This window comes from Cavia porcellus, unplaced genomic scaffold (assembly GCF_034190915.1).
Source record: "Cavia porcellus strain 051 isolate PalLab524CR breed Dunkin Hartley unplaced genomic scaffold, mCavPor4.1 scaffold_24, whole genome shotgun sequence".
Lineage (NCBI taxonomy): Eukaryota > Metazoa > Chordata > Mammalia > Rodentia > Caviidae > Cavia > Cavia porcellus.
Genome location: NW_026947507.1, coordinates 53,108,141 through 53,126,364, shown reverse-complemented (window position 1 = coordinate 53,126,364; position 18,224 = coordinate 53,108,141). Strand labels below are relative to the sequence as shown.

General features: G+C 42.2%; 1 protein-coding gene across 8 annotated transcripts in view; it reads left to right on the top strand.

The window, feature by feature from the left end:
• Nucleotides 1-18,224, top strand: part of Nkain2 (sodium/potassium transporting ATPase interacting 2) — a 945,741-nt gene that overhangs the window by 252,332 nt on the left and 675,185 nt on the right. The gene's annotated exons all lie outside the window — the stretch shown is intronic.

Here is an 18,224-nt window from a genome sequence, read left to right as displayed (position 1 = left end):
GGTAAACACAGAGTTTGTCTTGCATGTAAATGTTCACTGTTGTGAATGTTGTGAAAGTCATGAATGATTTTTTTTTATAAATTAGCACATTTAAATTTCACAATAAGTTTTATAATAGTCCTATTGTTATTGTTATACAAAAATAAATCAAAAGATTGAATTTGAAGATACTGAATGCTGAAGGCAATAATATGCCCAGGGATGTATAATTAATAAACTCTATGAGTACACTAGTTTCCATGACCACCTTAATACTAGACAAAATGCATTTATTTGCTGTAAAGTTAGTAGATAAATAATAGGTGTATGTCGTTTAAATGTAACTTGCTTGATCATTGACGACTAGTTTTATTTTTTTTTTCTTTATCTGGCCTTTTTATACTGGATTAGTTATTTATTAGAGTTGTTGTGTGAATCTCTCTCTCTCTCTCTGTCTCTCTGTCTCTCTGTCTCTCTCTCTCTCTCTCTCTCTCTCTCTCTCTCTCTCTCTCTCTCCCTCTTGCCAGTGTAAAACCTGGTTATACCTATTCAATGAATGGTAGCTCTTAATATTCTTATTGTAACTAGTTACTGAGGGAATTAAGATAGAAATACAAAATCATGTATCTCATTTAGCAATTTTTTGCTGCCTCACTCATTGTCTCACTCAGATCAGACTTTATTTTGGGATACAACTTGTTCCTTTAAGTAGCCTGGCCTGTAGCTAACTCTCCTCCCTGGACTGGGCTAGAACAGTACAGAAATCTTTTTTGACCCCTCCCCCAGACAGTAAAAGTGTGCACACATGTCACAGCACCTCTGCATGCTTCCTTTGCCTTATCTGTGCAGTGGCAGTTATGACGGCCCCTATTTTACAAGGTTGTTAGGCAGATAAAATACAATGGGTCCCTGTATGTAGAGTGTAGAGAAGAGATACCACTAAGATGTTTATTCTCCGTGTGATTGTTTTAGCTGTTAACCTCCAGGTTCTAACAACTGACTCCAGTGTTATAAGCCCCAGAAGAAAACCTTCTCTGTTATCTTAACTCTTGGCTTATTTTAGTTCCTCTCTTCTGTTCCTTTCTCCTTTTATAGGATGCTGCTTACAGTTCTACAGAGTAATATTCATGGTTTTATGAACTGGCTTCTCTGTAACTCTGGTTGTCCACATTAGATTATGTCTGCTTTTGACTAATTAGCTACTTATCTCTCTGTGTAGTGGGGCGGTTTATTCGTACCATCCATGCAGTGTACTGTCTGACTCACTATTCTTTCCCAGTGAACAGAAGGGTGAACCATGAAACTCCTACAGACTTACATGTTGTTATTTGTCACCTTGTAAGCGCTTCTACTCACAATCTTAGACAAGTACAGCCTTTCATTATTTCTAGAGACGAAAAGATCTGCAGAGTATTTTCTGGAAGAGACAATGGTACAACTGTGAAAGACACAGGACTAGGCCGAGACTTTCTGAGTGAAACCGCAATTGCACAAGAAATAACATCAAGAATCAACAAATGCAATTACATGAAATTAAAAAGTATCTGTACCACCAAGAAACAACCAACAGAGGAAAGAGAACGCACGGGATGAGAAACGACTTTTGCCAGCTATACTGTGGACAAAGGACTGATGTTCATTAACTTTCAATTATTTATCCCAGTCTTTTGTACTTTATCTATTGTCTTCTGTTTGTAACAGGCAGTCACACACATACACACACACACACACACACACACAGTAAATGTACCAAGCTAAGACATTCCTTCATTTCTACCTGGCTTGCTGAGACTGAGCTCACTGCCTGCCCTCCCGCAACATGCTGTACCTCAGCCTCCCTGGGCCAGGCTGCCAGCACTGAGCCTGTGCTGTGTTGGGGCTGTGTCCCCAAATCCAGTGCTGAGACTTAATGCACTATTGAGGAGGTGGAGTGTTCAGGAGGTGTGTGAGTGCCCATGGAAAACCGCTGTGAGAGAGTGTTCCCCCTGCTGCCCTGTGACCAAGTGCAGACACATTTGTCCCTGCCCCCATAGATGAGGACTCAGAATGAGATCTTCACGTTACTACGGGCCTCTCAGCCTCCAGAACGGTAATAATCGAATCTTAGGTGTTTGTTAAACCAGTCTCCCATATTTTGTTATAGCAACACCAATGGACAAAAGTGGCCTGTTTTTTTCACTGTATCTGCAGGTCCCGTGTTAGACACAGTTGCATATTTTTTCATTTGGAAATCTCATTTTTAAATTCTTGAACGTGAAATGCACAGAGATAGCCTGCATTAACATGCTGAAGGATACATGGCTATGAATCCATGTGCAGCAGGATGACAGAGACATACATAGCTGTACGTGTGCTTTGGCGACTGCATGGCTCCCACGCGTATGAACACCCCAGAGGGAGGAACAGAGAGTCGGAAGTGGGGAGAGCAGAGCTCAAAGTGCTCCCGGCTCGGTTTTGCCGGATTAAGACCTCCCCACCATCCCAACTGTTTCACCGCTGTGTCCTGGGTCCTGGCCCAGGGCCCAGGAGTATGCAATGTTTGTCCCCCTGAGAAGGAAGAAGAAGAGTGCGTCCTGTTTGGTTGACCCTACCACTCTATGTAGACTGGTTTCCAAATGATAGATACCCCTGTGTCCACAGCAGTGATGTTTCTGGGTTTCCCGAGCCGCACTATTGACTCAGGCACCCTTTTCGCTCTCCCCTCTCCGCCTGGCTGTGGCTCCTGATTACCGGTGCTGGCGGGAGTGTGCACAGCTTTAGCTAATTAATTGCTCCGGCAGAGCAGTAAAGTGTACTTACCTAGAGTGCACTTCCAGCAGACACTATAGAGCTATTAGGTGAGAGTTATGGGTCTTGATTCACGGCTCGTGTATGCACATGCACATTAGAATTAGGACGGAGTCTTTATGAAAAGAAAGCTAATAACCTTTCAGCAATAAACAGGCCCTGAGACCGCGCTAAATTCCGAACTTGAAACAGCAGGGCTTAATTGTAAAAATAAAATTATAACATATGATTTTGCCATATGTGTTTATATGTAAAGGGCTTGTTATTTAGGGCAGACTTCCTTTTCTTCTGAAACCACTTGAATAAGCACGGAAACATAAAGTCCTCTTGGTGCCAGCATATTGTAAGGACGCTATCTCTGAACACATCAGTGCGACTTGAAAGTATTTTTCAGCTGTGCCGCGTTTTTATTTTTGCGTGTGTGTTAAAAACAGCAAACACTCAGCCTCCCAGCTTGAGACTCTCTTAAACGCAATATGCCTTCATTTGTCGATCTGAGCCATGTTTCTTAGGCCAGGAGAAAATTTTTTCACTTTGGCAGATGTGTAAAATGGGACTAAGTCGACTTGTCACGGTATTTCCACCAGCATCATGGAGCAGATTCGTCCTGATACTTTTAATCTGTTTTCTTGTCAGCTCCTTTCAGCCTCTTCCCGGTTCCTCTCTTTGGAGTCTGAGGCAGGCCTGCAGAGCAGGTGGGACATTCCTGGGACAGCTGGCATTCTTCCTAGAATGATAAGCACGGGGCCTGTGATTCCTCTCTCCTACTCAGCCCTTGGGAGAAAAGCTCTGGTGTGGCCTGCGTGATCTCTCCTGCATGTGGGGCCCATCCTCCTGTCTGTCTGCCTGTTTCTCCTCTTGTTCCTGCACTTTCCCTTTACTCCACATTCTTTCTCCTTTCTTTGACCACATTCCATCATGAAAAGCCCTGCTTCTCCGGGCTCTTCAGCTGGATATCCTCATTATGGCAGTAGAACAAATGCTAGAAATAGAAGTCTGAGGAGGAGATACCTATTTATGGAATTACAATAAGAAGCTCTCAAATGAAACAGAACATAAAAACCCTTTGTACTGGGCCTTCTTTGTGGAGCATTTTCCCCACTGAAGCTTTCACGCCGTGATCTTCTGAATAACAGAGCCTTGCATTACCCTGCATCTCTGGATGGGACAGCACAAAAGCATCCATGTAACTGTCTGCTACGTTGAGTTTCCAGCATCCCTTCTGCAGACTAGCTGGACGTGTTCTTGAAGACACACATCCAGTTACCATCCGAGAATAATGATGACTATTTTACAGGCTGTGTGCATATTAAACGCAGTCCATCTGGTTGCAGATATTTTGAGAGTACCTATTTTGTGGCCGGTATACAAGTCCTAGAGGGAACAGTAAAGAGCAAACATAGTCTAATTGTACAAATAGACATTTAAAGAGATAATTACAGTAATATGTGCTCTATACTGTTCTATAAGCTTTACTTGTGTAAACACACCTAATTCATAGTAGTGATTTAAGATTATATGTCAGTAAACACAAGACCTAGAATGCAAGTCCAAGTATTCTGGATCATTCTATAAATAATTTTTACAGTAGAAGAAAAGGAGTGAGGGTAGATGGGATGGCACACTCCTGTAATTCCAGTTTCTTAGGCATTTGAAATAGGAAGATCAAAATTTCAAGGCTTCTCTAAGCAGTGTAACAACACCCTGTCACTCAACAAAACATTAGGAGGACTGAGGATATAGGAGGTGTGCTTGAAAAATGCAGTGAATATTTAAATTTTAAAAATATATTGCATAAAAGACAGTGCTGTTATTTACCCTCAAAACACCCTCCCATTGAACACATTTAACCCGCTGTTCTTGCCACTTTCTGTAAAGGACCTTTGGCTGTCTTTACTTGTGCTGTCCTGACTACCCCAGTGTCCCAAAGAGATTCAAAACATTTACCTTTCATTGTCATTTTGACTTTGAGGGAGAGTCAGGTTTGCAGGGTGCCGGGTCTGGTGATAAGGTGGATGAGTTCCCACAGTAATATTTTTACGAGTCTGGCTTCCTGCTGGGTGCACTCAGCAGAAGCACTCACCACTCACTCTGTGCTGTTGGTCGGTGGGTATGGAACGTGTTACACAACATTTCCCTATTTTCTTGCCCATTGAGCTTCTGGAATTATCCTTATGATCATTTTGTTTAGTTATAAAAATATTGGAAAGAGAACCACTGTAACCCAGTCTTTGTCATTTGAGGCACAAAACCCCAGATATTCCAGGAGGAGAGAGAGAGGACTTCCCTGGCCAGTAGCCTCCTGAAAGACGCAGAGTGGATGTTGGATTCTGGAACCCATTTGTACCATTCGCCTTGGATTGCCTTAGGTTCTAGAATGACTGCTCAAAATCATTTTAGCTTCTATCCACAGAGACAGCAACTACCTTCCTCTTTGCCTTTTAAATGCTATTAACAAAGAGGCTCTACCTTTTAAAAATGTGTGTGGATGTCTTCTTTCATTTCATCAACCCTTCATAGCCATTTTGCAAACCTAGTTGACCACCACATCCGGTGTCTATATTTTACTACATTTTATCTGTATTGCTTAGGTTCTGTTAACTTTTATTACCTGGTTTTAATGTTTTCTCTTGGAAACCAGAGAGCAGTGGTCCAGCGTGGTTTTCCCATGTAAGTGGCTCTCCAGGAACATTGCCAGCTGAAAACCCCTGTGTTCAGGAGAATTCTCAGTGAAAGGCTGGCACAGGGCTGCTTCAGTGCTGAGGGTCATCCACTCCTAGTGACCAGCCAGGCATCCGCACTGCAGTTGGAGCAGTCAGGGGTAGCAAAATAAAGCCACAATCATGCCATCCAGGAAAGCAGCCTCATTCTGTCCTCATAGTTTGCTATGATTTCCGATCCTGTGGTCCAGAGGTGCAGAGTGAGAGACAGAGTGGTACACAGAGCAGCTCCTGGTGTCTAACTACACAGGTGACCTGCAGCATGGTTCAGATGGGGTCTGCGGGGCACTCGCCCCCTACTTCCTCCGGCGATATGGCATGAGTGTGGATGGGTGAGTGAAGGCCCTGAAGACAAATGATGTCTCTCTTTTTACCCTGGGAATCTGCTGCCAGGGAGCACCTACCTCAAACCAAAGTATCATTCATGACTGCTGCAGCTCAACTTACAAACCCGGGGGCACCCTCCTGCTTCTGGAGTGCAAGCCACGTTCCAGACGGTCTCCTCTGAACACTGAGTGGGGCTCTGTGCCAGGTAAGCTATGACCGGTCATGTTGGTGCAGGTCGTTTATGACATTGTGCACACACTGAAGGTTGCCAGTTTCCTGGTGCCAAGTGGCATCCAGCCTTTGTTTGGGAATCAGGAGCATGATCTTCAGCATGGAATTGATCCCTCCTTACATTTCCCATTCAGCCACACTGTCAGGTTATGTCTCTCTTTTATGACTCAAAATCTTCATCTTTGGCTGTTTTATTTTTATCGTTTTTTCTTGTGGGACTGGGGTTTGAATCTACAACCTTTGCACTGAACTACATCCCAACACCTTTCTTTAAAGTTCTATTTTGAGACAGGCTCTTGCTAAATCATAGTTTTGCTCAGGCTGGGCTCAAAATTGCCATCCTTCTGACTCAGCCCCCCAGAATGCTGGACTGATAGGCGTCTGCTGTGATGCCTGCTTCCCAATGCCTTCACTTGTCTCATTTATATCTCTCACCTGTCCCAGTCAATGGTACTGTGCTTTCCTTTGGTCTGGCCACCTCTAAGCTTTTACTTTCCTGCCTATGTACACATTGCAGAGAACTAACGGGCCTGTGTATGCAGAGCTCAGCTTCAGGCCTTCATCTCTCTCAGGCTCTCTCTGCTGTGGTTTCTGTTCTGGCCATGCTGAGCCTCTGGCCATGAGGCCCCACAGACTGCACCTGCTATAGAATTCATCGACTTCTTACCTCTTCCTCAGCACCTTGAATCTGTTTCCGCTTTGCTTTGCATTGTTTGCACTGAGATGTGTTTCTTCATCGCGGACCAGGTGGACATTGGTGAAAACGTGGCCAGCTTCCGTGGCTTGAGTCTGTTCCACATGCCTCCCCCAGTATGCATGGGTGCTACTGAGGGTCCTTGGCATGTAGCATCTGTTTCCATCCCTAGAGGAGCGGATTGGACCTGGAAGAGACTGTGGAGCCCCCTTGCTGGGATTTGGCTTCCAAATCTACCTATTTTTCTGTGTTTGTGAATCTGCCATACTTGCGTTCAAACACCTATCAACAGCTCCTGCTGCCCACTAGAAATTTCACTTTCCCCAGCACTCATCAGCCTCTATCAGAATGAGAAGTGGGGCCACTAGCTTCCTTCTTGGTCATCTGGACCGTTAATGTGCTCCATCTGGTCTGCACTGCGGACTTCCAGGCCACTGACTTCATTCCACTCATCTTCCTGCCTGGATGAGAGACCTGCACTACAATGTCAGTAGTTTCTGGACTTCAGAGAAATACTTCAAAGACTGCCTTCTCTATGGAACATCTTATTCACACAGCCAGTTTATTTCTTCTCCCCGCATCCCCTGTTGTTACGGCAACATTGTGCACCTTTGTCTTGCTATTTGCTTAGGTTTTCATTGATTTCTGCTTTCCTGGACACGTGTTCCTGCTCTTCCTGGGCCCTCAGATGATGGGAGGGACAAAAACAATGTCTACATCATTTCTGTCCCCTTTTCTGAGGTGTGTTATGTCCTTTTCCCCCAGAATATGAACTGTGAAATGGAAACGTGCGTGGAAGTGGATTACTGAGTGTCCTGTTGGAAATAGTAGTTGCGAGGAAGGGAAGAGGGGGAGGAGAAATGGGTTGGTGGGCGATGAACCTGAGGCCACGCTCACAGGGAGCAGAAACACAGATGGAGGCAAGGAGCTGAGTTCTCACCGTCTCACCAGCCAAGCGTGTAGCAGTGGCACCCAGGAAGGAGCACCCACTTTAGGGTCATGTTAGCTCCCTTCAACTCTGGCAAGTCCAAAGAAAAACTGAGCTCCTAGCTGTCATCAGCCAACAGCCCTGTAAGAGAGGAATGGATGTTTCAGCTCTGAACAGCCACGCGGTGGGGCCAAGCACAGCACAGCACAGCCTTATTAAACCAGCACAGACCCTTACATGCGGCCCGAGCTCTGTAAATATTTGCTGACATGTATTTAAAGTGACTCAGAGATGTCCTACAACTCCTAATGAAGTATATCTAAATATCAGAGAAGTGTCAATATACTCATTAGTGCTAGGGACGATTTGCTGAGCTGTGACTTTTCCTTGGAGTGACTCTCCAGAGAGTGCCACCCTACTGGGAACCATACAGCTCTCTGCCCGATGGAAGCCAGGCCGAGCAGAGCTTTGGGTTCTAACCTTTTTGCCCTAGGTATTCCAGGGCCTAGAGTTTGCAATTGCAGATCATTAATATTACCCACACCACTTCCCTCTGCAGGTCTCTGCTCTTAGGAGTTATCTTCAAGGTCACTGCTGTAATGATTAAAAAGATAAACCCCCCCTGCGCTTCATAGCCCAGGATAACTAACACTTTAGGAAGAAAACTTCACAGGCACAAATCTGGCCATTGCTTATAGAGGCCACAGAGATTTCCTGTATATTTCTGTGCACCTGTCTGGTGGTCATTTTCCTTGCGAAGTAGTCTGTGATTTTTTTTTTAATATAACAGCATCAGTTTTTTCATTTCTAATTCATCACGAAAATAATGTAATTATGCTTAAAAAATTCTTGTAACTGTCTACTATGTTTTTTGACCTTTGCTGTCTATCTCTAGTGTCTAACTCACATCACTGCCCTCCTTAGGTCCCCCTGTCCTCCCAGGCAGCAGAGAATTCGTATCTTGTGGGCCTAAAAGGCTGGATGACTTGGGGCCACTGTTTAAGAAAAGAACATACGAACGTGATACTTGGCAGCACCCCTGGACTCTTCCCCGTGAGGGGTCTCCAGTAGCCCCAGGGGTGCGGATAGCAGGCCCAGAAGTCTGCATTTCATTGTGCACACAGCGTCACCTGCATTATTCTTTACAGCGAGGCGATAAAAGGCAAAATTGGGTAAGATGGGAGGTTTGTTGGGCAGAGTCCAGAGGGAACGGGCACAGCTTCTGAGAATCCTCCATGAGGGGACTCACACAGGGTCACACAGGATGTGGCTCCTTGCATTTTTCAGACAACAGACTGTGATGAATAGCAACAGTGCCCTGAAGAAAAGCTCCTCATTAGCTGCCAGGCATCTAGGCTCTTACCTAGCGATGGGCATGCATCAAAACCCTGAACTCCCTGGTGGACCCCAGGGTGCCAGGATCAATCATTTTGTTTGTGCAGACAGTGCAGGCACAGAGAGCCTGACTTGTTGTTTGGGTTTGACTGGACTCTTCCTGACGTCCACCTTCCCACATGCACCTTCTAGCCAGCTTCTAGGAAAGAGCTGAGCGAGGAGCAGCCCTGAGGATGGTACCGGGGTGCTGTTGTGCTCCTCTTTGTGCACATAGAAACCCTGGGAGCCAGGGCTGGGGTTCCTCCCCACTTCCAAAGGGATTCCTGTAGGAGAATGGCCCAGAGCTGGAGCTGTGCTGGGTTCAGTGGTGTGGCCTTCCCTGGGCACAGCACCGCTGAGGCAGGGCCGTGGCTGTTTCTTGCGTGGTGTGGGCTTGTCACTCATATCCCACAACACTCCAGCTCCCTTCCTCACTGACTCTAGACCTCTTTCCCACCTGTGGACCCAGCACCGCTCACTTCCTGAGTCTTCTGTGTCTCTCTCCACCGCCCCTTGCAGAGTGTGTGGGATCCTTTGTTCACATACCCCATGATGTTCGGGCTCCTTCATAGCACACCCCGCTAACTCTGCACAGTGTTATTTCTTGTGTCCAGCACATAACACCTTATTTTAGTATTTTTTGGATATTGCGAGATGAACCTGCTTACTGATATTGACCAAGATTAGGATAGCACTGGAAGTAGTCCTTCAACAGAGACTAATTAACTGTCTTGGATTAAATTTTAAACATGTTAATTATCAGCATTGATAAAGTAGTGGTATCAGAAAAATCCTCTGCTATTGTCCTCAAGACTTTAAGCCTATTGGAAAACCTCTAGGCAGTCTCCTGTAGTGGCAAATAATCAATTAAAAACTAACTAAAAACATAGTCGCAGGGGAATTTTATGACCCATATTGATTTGCTATTGAAAGCACGAGTAGATTTTCACATAACTCTGTATGCCATAAAAAAGGCAACTGCTTCTCGCTTTCTCCTGTTTCCTAACACTGATTAACGTAATTTTTTGTGTCTGTGCATAGAGAAACATGATGTCTTAATTGACATTAATCTGAGTTAGATGAATTTTATTAAATATTTGGAAAGCAGAAGAACCTTTTACTGAGGTAAGTGTTATTGATTCTGTGGTCATAATTTTCAGATGCATTTCCGTATCTGCTATCACCAAGCCTGTCCTGAGAATCATGTGGCTTCACGATACCGTAGAAGTTCAGGACCAAAGCACTGCAGGCGCAGGAACTGTATGCACACACTCATGAGGTTTTGTATTTAGCCAACTGGTAGAAGGGGGAAGAGGGCCAGGGAGTGCTTTGTGCTTCTGCAGGCAAGCTCCACGCAGCACGCACCTTTCAATCACCTGGGTGGGGTCTCTGTAAATCCTCTCTTGGCTATCAGCAAACATTTCTTGAATCCAGTAGATAGATGCTGGTGAGAGATCAGCGATTCTCAGCTCATTTATAACTGTGAAGAGTCGTTATGGGAAAGGGGATTTAGGAGCAACAAGAAAAAGCATTCCCAGGAGAAACCATTAAAAACGAGGCAGGATGTCAGCTGTGTGCGCTGGAAATGGTTTGGGAATTGACGGAGTACTAGGATGCGTGGCTTGAGAAGAGTGGGAAAGAGAGTTGAGGTGACTGACATTCCCCCAGGCCCTCTTCATTTGTCTGTGCTTCAAAGGCTTTTGCTGTGGCATGGATAATTACTGGAGTGAAGCTCTCTGCCTCACTGGGCTGTTTATGAGCAGATTCCAAACAAAAAACAAGAGTGGGTCAGCAGGCCGTGGTGGAAGGTAGCATGCTTGCCCCCCTGCCATCTGCTTTGCAGAGAACATTTGAAGAAGGAAACTGGGTCCTTGACGGAGCTGATGGTTATAATTAAGGAATACCAGGGTGGTTTTCTTTACAGAACTTGGTGAATTGCACAGAGATTTGCTGTGGAGTTGTTCTTTCATGTGAAATGGTTCACGTGAGCTGGTCTTCAGGAAAACTGAGACTTCCCTGTTCTTGCTTAACCCCTGACAATCCTGCACATGGAAGACAGCAGGTCTGTAGTACACAGACCTGGAGTCACAGCTCTGCTCCTCTGTCCCAGCTTGGGGGTACTGCATGGGTTTCCGCCCCGGCCCCTGAGTGACTCTGTGGTGACGGGAGCCATTTCTGGATAAGCGTGGTCTTCAGTGAGCACCTCACCGTTACTTAGGAGGCTGATACGTATGATGGACTTAGCACCTACGGTACTTAGTGAATGCTAACTACCAGCAGTGTCATCTGCTTTGTTCAGTGGCGTATTCTTGGGATATCTTGAACTTTCTCCTGGCAATTTAAGGCCATGATGCCAAGTACTGTGACTGTTTGTATACCTTTTCTATATTGCTAGAATTCATCAGGGGCATTTGTAGATAAGCATGAACAGTCACAGAGCTTGTAGAGACCTAGTGAATTTTTAGAACTTTCAATTGTTACTCAAGTTTCATACCTGAATTTGCTTTTATTGGTGTATTGTATCCATTCTTTTTTTCTGCATGTGGTATTGAGGATAAACCCAGTGCTTTTGTAGTGAACTATTCCTCCTCACCTTTTTTTAAGTTTTTCAATTTTTAATTTTTCTGCACGGTTTTGCTAAGTATCCCAAGCAGGACTTGAACTTGTGATCATCCTGCTTCAGCCTTCCAATCTGCTGGAATTACAGGCTTGTGCCACCGTGCTCAGCTTGTTTCCATCCTCTTCTTCTTCCCCTACCGGGCCATGTATAACCCCTGCTGACTCAAGAATGAAGTTGAGGCTTTGTAGAAATATGAATAACTTAAAACTGGCAGTTTCACTTGAAGAGGGCTGGGTATTGTGCGTGATCCAGAAAATATCAGTTAATAGTTCTCTGTGGTGCACTAAAATTACTCTCAGGGAATTCATCAGTGCAATAGCCATAAGAAATGAAAAACAATTTTTTTTTACTGGTAATATGGTAGATTTCACATATCTCACTTTAAGATTCTTATCTCTTATGTGTAGTGTAAAACACAAAGTTTAACAAATTATGGACACTTCTACATTCAGGTTAATTTCTCTTTTATTTTGCATTTTGCTTAAGGTAACCATTTGTTGTAGTTAAGGGTTGTGCAGAGAACAATTAGAATCAGGATATGGAGTTTATAATATTATTTTTATAATGGTCACCCAGATTTAACACAAGAAAATGCAGGAAATCTGTCTGCAATACCAGTGACAGAATATTTAGCCAGGGACCTGAATCCCACAGCAATGTCCCACATGCTTCCAGATGAAAACCCAGCGCTCATGACAATGCCTCCCATGAGTCCAGCTGGAGGTCCAGAACCCAGAAGAAGGACTCATGCCAGTCTCTTTACGGATCCGTGCTGGGAAGGCCCAAAGGTCAACGGTGGAAGCCAGAAAGTCCATCCCAACGGGGTGAAGCAGCTGTGCTGGTGGGATGAGGGTTCTACGCTGGAGCCGAGAAGTCACACTTACAACAAAGAACAGGGCTGTCCTGAAAAGCACCACAGCCATCCTCAAAGACATGGAGGCCCCAAGTTCCTCCAACGACAAGCACAGTTGGGTACATGCCAGGAAGCTAGCATGACGAGTTCATCCTGGAGACCAAGCAGCACACGTCTTCCCCTCCAGAGCCAGGAAGCAATGCTCGATGTGAGGACCGAGCTTCTTCTCCAGGAGAACCAACAGTTCAAACAGCAACATGTCGGAGAACCCACAATGCTTCAATGCAGTAAGGCATTAATGCCTTTACCCTCCTTCTCCTTCTCCACCTCTTTATGCTGGTGACTTTCCTCAGGTGGAGCATCTTCACTCAGTGCCATGCTGATGTAATCCAGGTGGCATTAAGCTGACCACCAGTTCTTAATCCATAACACCATTGACTTACATTTTTGTCTGAATGCTGTCAACTTTGTTTCCATTTAGAATGCATATGGTGTGAGTAGAATGTTGTTCATTGTTGGATTTGGGGAGCACTCCATTTCTAAGGGGGGCTTAGGAGCAGATCCGAAAGATGTGAATTGATCTGTGTCCCTAAGGGAAGCCAAGCTTTTGCTATGCAACTTTTCGTCATGAATGGACTGTGGTCTGTAATTTCAGCCTTTTACTCTTGCTATTTTTGATCCAGATTTGACCTAGTTGAAAATAATCCAAGAATTCTTGAGGTAAGCAAATGTGAAGTCTACGTTAAGTCAAAAATTACATCTATTTTTAAATCAACAAGTATATATGCCAGCTGTATACCAGACACTCTGTCTAATACATGCAATTATTACCCCGCTCCATCTAGTGACAGACCATGAAGGAAGATACGATTCCTGCACCCATTTACCGATGGAAAGAGATGAGATAATCTGCCCAGAGTCACACATCTCTTAAATGGCAGAACTGGGTTTAAATTCAGGCTAACAGTGTAGTCCATACAGTTAATCCTACCTGAAAATTATATTCCTAAAGGAGCAAACTGAAGGGCTAGGAGATTCTCCACATGGCATCCTCATCTAAAGAACCTTCTTTGATTTTTTTTTTTTTTTTTTTTTTGTGATTCGTATTGATACAGGGGAAGGAAACACCCAACCTATTAGAGGTCTGATAAGAGTTCGTGTTCTCTAAAATCAAAGAGTGAATGTTAGGAACAACATAGGTTCAGAGCAGAATATATTTATTGGTGAAACAAAGCTTCCGTCTGAGAGAGACAGAAGGAGTTCCAAGTGGGTGTCCAAGGATGCTGCCTTTTCTAGGGACTTTTATAGAGCAAAACCACAGGGTGAGACAGGCCCAAGGTGGGGAAAAATGGGAACTGGCAAGGTGGGTATGAGGTGGGACAGGGCTATGGTCAACCAATAAGGTTATGCGTGTAATTGCTCAGGTAAGATTGATTATATCAGGGACAAATGGGGAAGCGAGTCATGTAGTCAGCGAGCATGAGCCTGTAGTAGTATGATGTTAAATATTTTCACTGGTTTTGAAGACAAGGTGTATATTTTACTTAAGGCAATACTAAGTAAATAAGCCAGAGATGCCTACGTGTGCCTTGTATGTGTGTATCCAATTAGAAGCCAAATAGGATTTATTTATTTTTCAAGTAGTAGATAATGGGTTTGAATATTGTATTCTTAATATAATTATTTTGCCATTTACTAAATTAGTAAAAATGTTGAAATTTTTCTATTAGCAATTTTTTTAACAAAAAATACAATTCTTTCTCTGGTGTTGGTGTTGTTTGCTCTTTAGTTATATTTTCCATTACATGCTTTATCATTAGGGAAAATATAAAAAATCCGATTAGTCAGTTGAGACAAAATCTAGTGGAATTGGTAAAAGAGCCTTCAATATGCAGTTGAATTCATAACAAAATTCGGGGTTGTATTTCATTCTGTTCTGTTCTCCTTATGAATTGCATTCTTTGATATTCCTCCTCTGTGTGGGAGGGTGTGGGAAAGATACTACAGCTAACTTGGGAAGAGTTTTAGCCTTGGATCATCTTAATGTGATCCCTTGAAGGAACTAATAGGATTCCAGGTTTTCATTTACTGACCTGTTGCTGTCCTCCACTGCTCACTTTCCACTCAGCAACCCTGCTAATTTGGCAGGTAAACAGATGACTGAGTGCGGGAGTTTTAAACTTCTAGCTCCAGGCATGCTGCTTATTTTGCTAAGCCTGTAGCACTAGGGAGCTTTAGCAGAAGCATAATTCACCCTCCAGCCACAGTCTCTGGAGACCCAAGAAAGCTGCCTTTCTTGTGTCACTGGGAAGGGAAGAAAATTCTCAAGGCAAAAATAAGGTGTGGGAACTGATGTTTGCTTGGGAAACAAAGGGATCTGAACTTTGTCCTCTGAGGCCATTGGTGGATGATAGGCCTGGAGAGGAAAGGAAGCTGAACCTAAAAGGGTTAAGGGGAAGAGAAGCAGGGATTAACACCCCTGCCACCTTGGGGGCAATCTTCCTGTTAGGTCCTCTAGGAGGAGAGGTCTAGCTCCACAGTCTGGGAAAGAGACCTCCAGGGCACCCCTGGATTGGGCATTGGAGCAGAGTCAACCCGGGCTGATGTGTTTCCTAGGGGTTCTGATCTGCAAACACAAGATCTGTAAAGTTTGCCAGAGATGTTTGTTGAGTACTCCAAAAGGGTCCCTGAAAGGCTGCCTTCTTGCTAGTTAAGACTCACTAGGGCTAAAGGTGTCCAGATCTTTCAGTCTAAATACACTTCAGTTACTTTCCTTTCTTACATATTTCTGACAATCAGTAATATTTTTAAAATTTTTGAGTGTTACAATATTGCTCTATTTGGCTAAATTTTCCTTCTGTCCCTTAAATGTTGGTTTTATGAGTTTTCTTTGTGTACTGAATGTGCAGATGGACAGTTGCTTATTTCCTTTGTAACAGTATCCCGAGAGCTAGTGTGCTGCTTTCCTTTTTATGTTATACAGAGAGGAAAAACAGTGTAACAACTAAATTTCTCAATAAAAAAGAAAGGAAAAGGAAAAAAAAAAAACTGAAGATAATTAGCCCTTTAACTAATGACCTTCTTAATTGAATATAATTCTACACAGAAACGATGACTAAAAGGGGAAGCTTTTTCCTACCCTTTTACACCTTTTGCATCCTCTTAATTTTCTTTTGTTTGTTGCTGAGTATTTAACCCAGGAGCTCAAACATGTTAAGCATGTTCTGTGACTCACCTGTACACAAGCATGACACACCCACCTTTGTATTTCCCTAAATGAGAAATATATGTAAAACACACTAGAAAGACAGATTTTTAACTTTTCATCTAGTCCATGACACACTGCCAGAAATCTCCAAGAATTCAGGAGTCAGTGTAGACTGCATTTATAGTGCTAAACTGACTTACCTATAGATAGGTACAAACACCATCATATTAAAAGTAAAGAACTTTAAGAAAGTTATTTTCAGAGATTTATTTCACTTACTTATAATGATGTAGGCAACATAAAAATAAAGCTCTCTTGTTATAAAAGTTTATCAGTATGATTTTAAAACATTTGTCCTACATATTGGTTTCCATGTGTGCTGGTCTCACCTGGTGCTTCTGTTCCAAAGATTTCCAGCTGCCACAGGGATTCTTGGAACGTGTTTTGGTTGCCTGAGTAACTGCAGAGAAGGTGCAGTATTATCTCTCTGTATAATAATGATGTTAATTTTATGTATGAGTAGCAGAATCAAGCAAAATATTTTGAAGTAAATTTATACTACTCATTTACTAAAATGTTCACATATCCTGCACCTAGATTTTGTATACAATGTGTATTTGCTTTTGTAGGACGTGTTCTGGTTTTGCTGTTTACTAGAATTGAATGATGTTATCTTTAGAGACTCTAAATATATTTCTTAGGTGTGGAGCTCAGTAATTGCTTGCAACTTCTATTTTTTTTTACAGATACATGCTGCAAACGGAATGCAAGGAAATAGAAAAACACATTATTTTTAGTAAAAGTACTATCATTTAGTAAGCACATATTGAAGATTTTAGCAGTTTCGTAGCAGAAACTTTTAAATGTCTCATGATTGTTATTAAAAATAAGGAGAATCAAAATCTGACTTTTATGACCAATTTGTCACCTGCAATGTTGTGCGTGTAGGGTCAGAATTAACATCAGATGTTATTATCATGTGATACTGACTGACTTTATTTTTCTTAGTTACTTAACATTAGAAACTATAGAAGTATACAGTTTTCATAAATTTTAGAACTATTTCAATGCAGGCAGTTCTCACACATGTAAGGAAGTTATGTAGAAAATCTGAGAATCATTTCCTAATATATATTTGTACACAACTTAAATTGATAATGTTGTTTTCTTTGCTTCTCTTGGAAGTCTTTTTTTATATTCACTTATTGGGGATTAAAAACTGGGTAGGGGCTGGGGATTTAGCTCAGCAGCATAAGCACCTGCCTAGCAAGCAGGTGGTTGTGAGTTCAATCCCTGGTACTGATTAAAAAAAAATAAAAAAAAAAACTGGGTAAAGTTAATGTATGAGACCTTAACTGATTTAGAAAATGAAATAAATTATAAACTCAATTTAAATATTTGCTTATAGAGAATGACCATTGTTTCTACATTAAGTAGCCAGAATCATGTTTGTAAATTTAAATTTCAAGTGAATTCTTCTTATAAGCAAGCTCCTGTATTAGACTTATTATAATGTTCTTATCTAAATGTATTTTTTGTTTGTTTGCTCTTGTACCAGGGATAGAACTCATGACCTGCGCTTCGTAGGCAGGCACTTGTTCCGCTGAGCTAAAACCCCTGGCCCCTAAATATGATTTTATAAAACAGAAATAAATCTGATGTTTTTGAGAAATTTATACAAACACATTTCAAAGTGTACAACTTATATACTATAATAATAGTTTGGTAGATACTCATGTAAGAAATATTACTTAGCATGACTGTTTAATGTGAATTATTATTAACTTTGTTTTGCTTTTTGAGACACAGTTTCACTGTGTAGTTCAAGCTGCCCTCAAGTTGCTATATATGCCAGGCTGGCCTCAGACTCACGGAAGTCCTCCTGCCTCAGCATCCCGAGTGTTGAGATTACAGATGGGAGCCACCACGCTCGCCATGTATTATTTTAATAAAAAGATCATCATGCCTGTTGTAATTATAAAGTATTTTATCTTAAAGAAACATCTTGTGAGCATATATATTTTAAAGATTAATTCTTAAAGTGATTATCAACCCATATGAGAAAATATGACATTTTATAAGACCTAATGTCAAAAAGAAAGTTTCTGTGTTTATAATTTTTCAGTTATTTTAAATTATAATTCAACTAGAATTTGTATTTTTTATTAATCAACTTTGAGCAACACAGGCACACTAGTGTATTATCTATAAAACTCAGTACATATGAAACTTATTCATAGGACTATTTGAAGAATTAAATCAAGTAATCATTGCAGAACATTCAGTAGAGTGTTTTTTTGCTCATAAATAATTAATATTATCTGGTCTTTGTCATTATTTTATGCTTTAAACATTAAAAATGAGATCAGCAAATGTTACACGCACAGAATATTTTTCTTCTGATAAAGAATGACAGTGACTGTCATTTACGGTCTGAATTTTCCTTTACTTTTATAATATAGAATTTAAATTTAAGCAGTGTTGCATCAGTACATCATTTTGT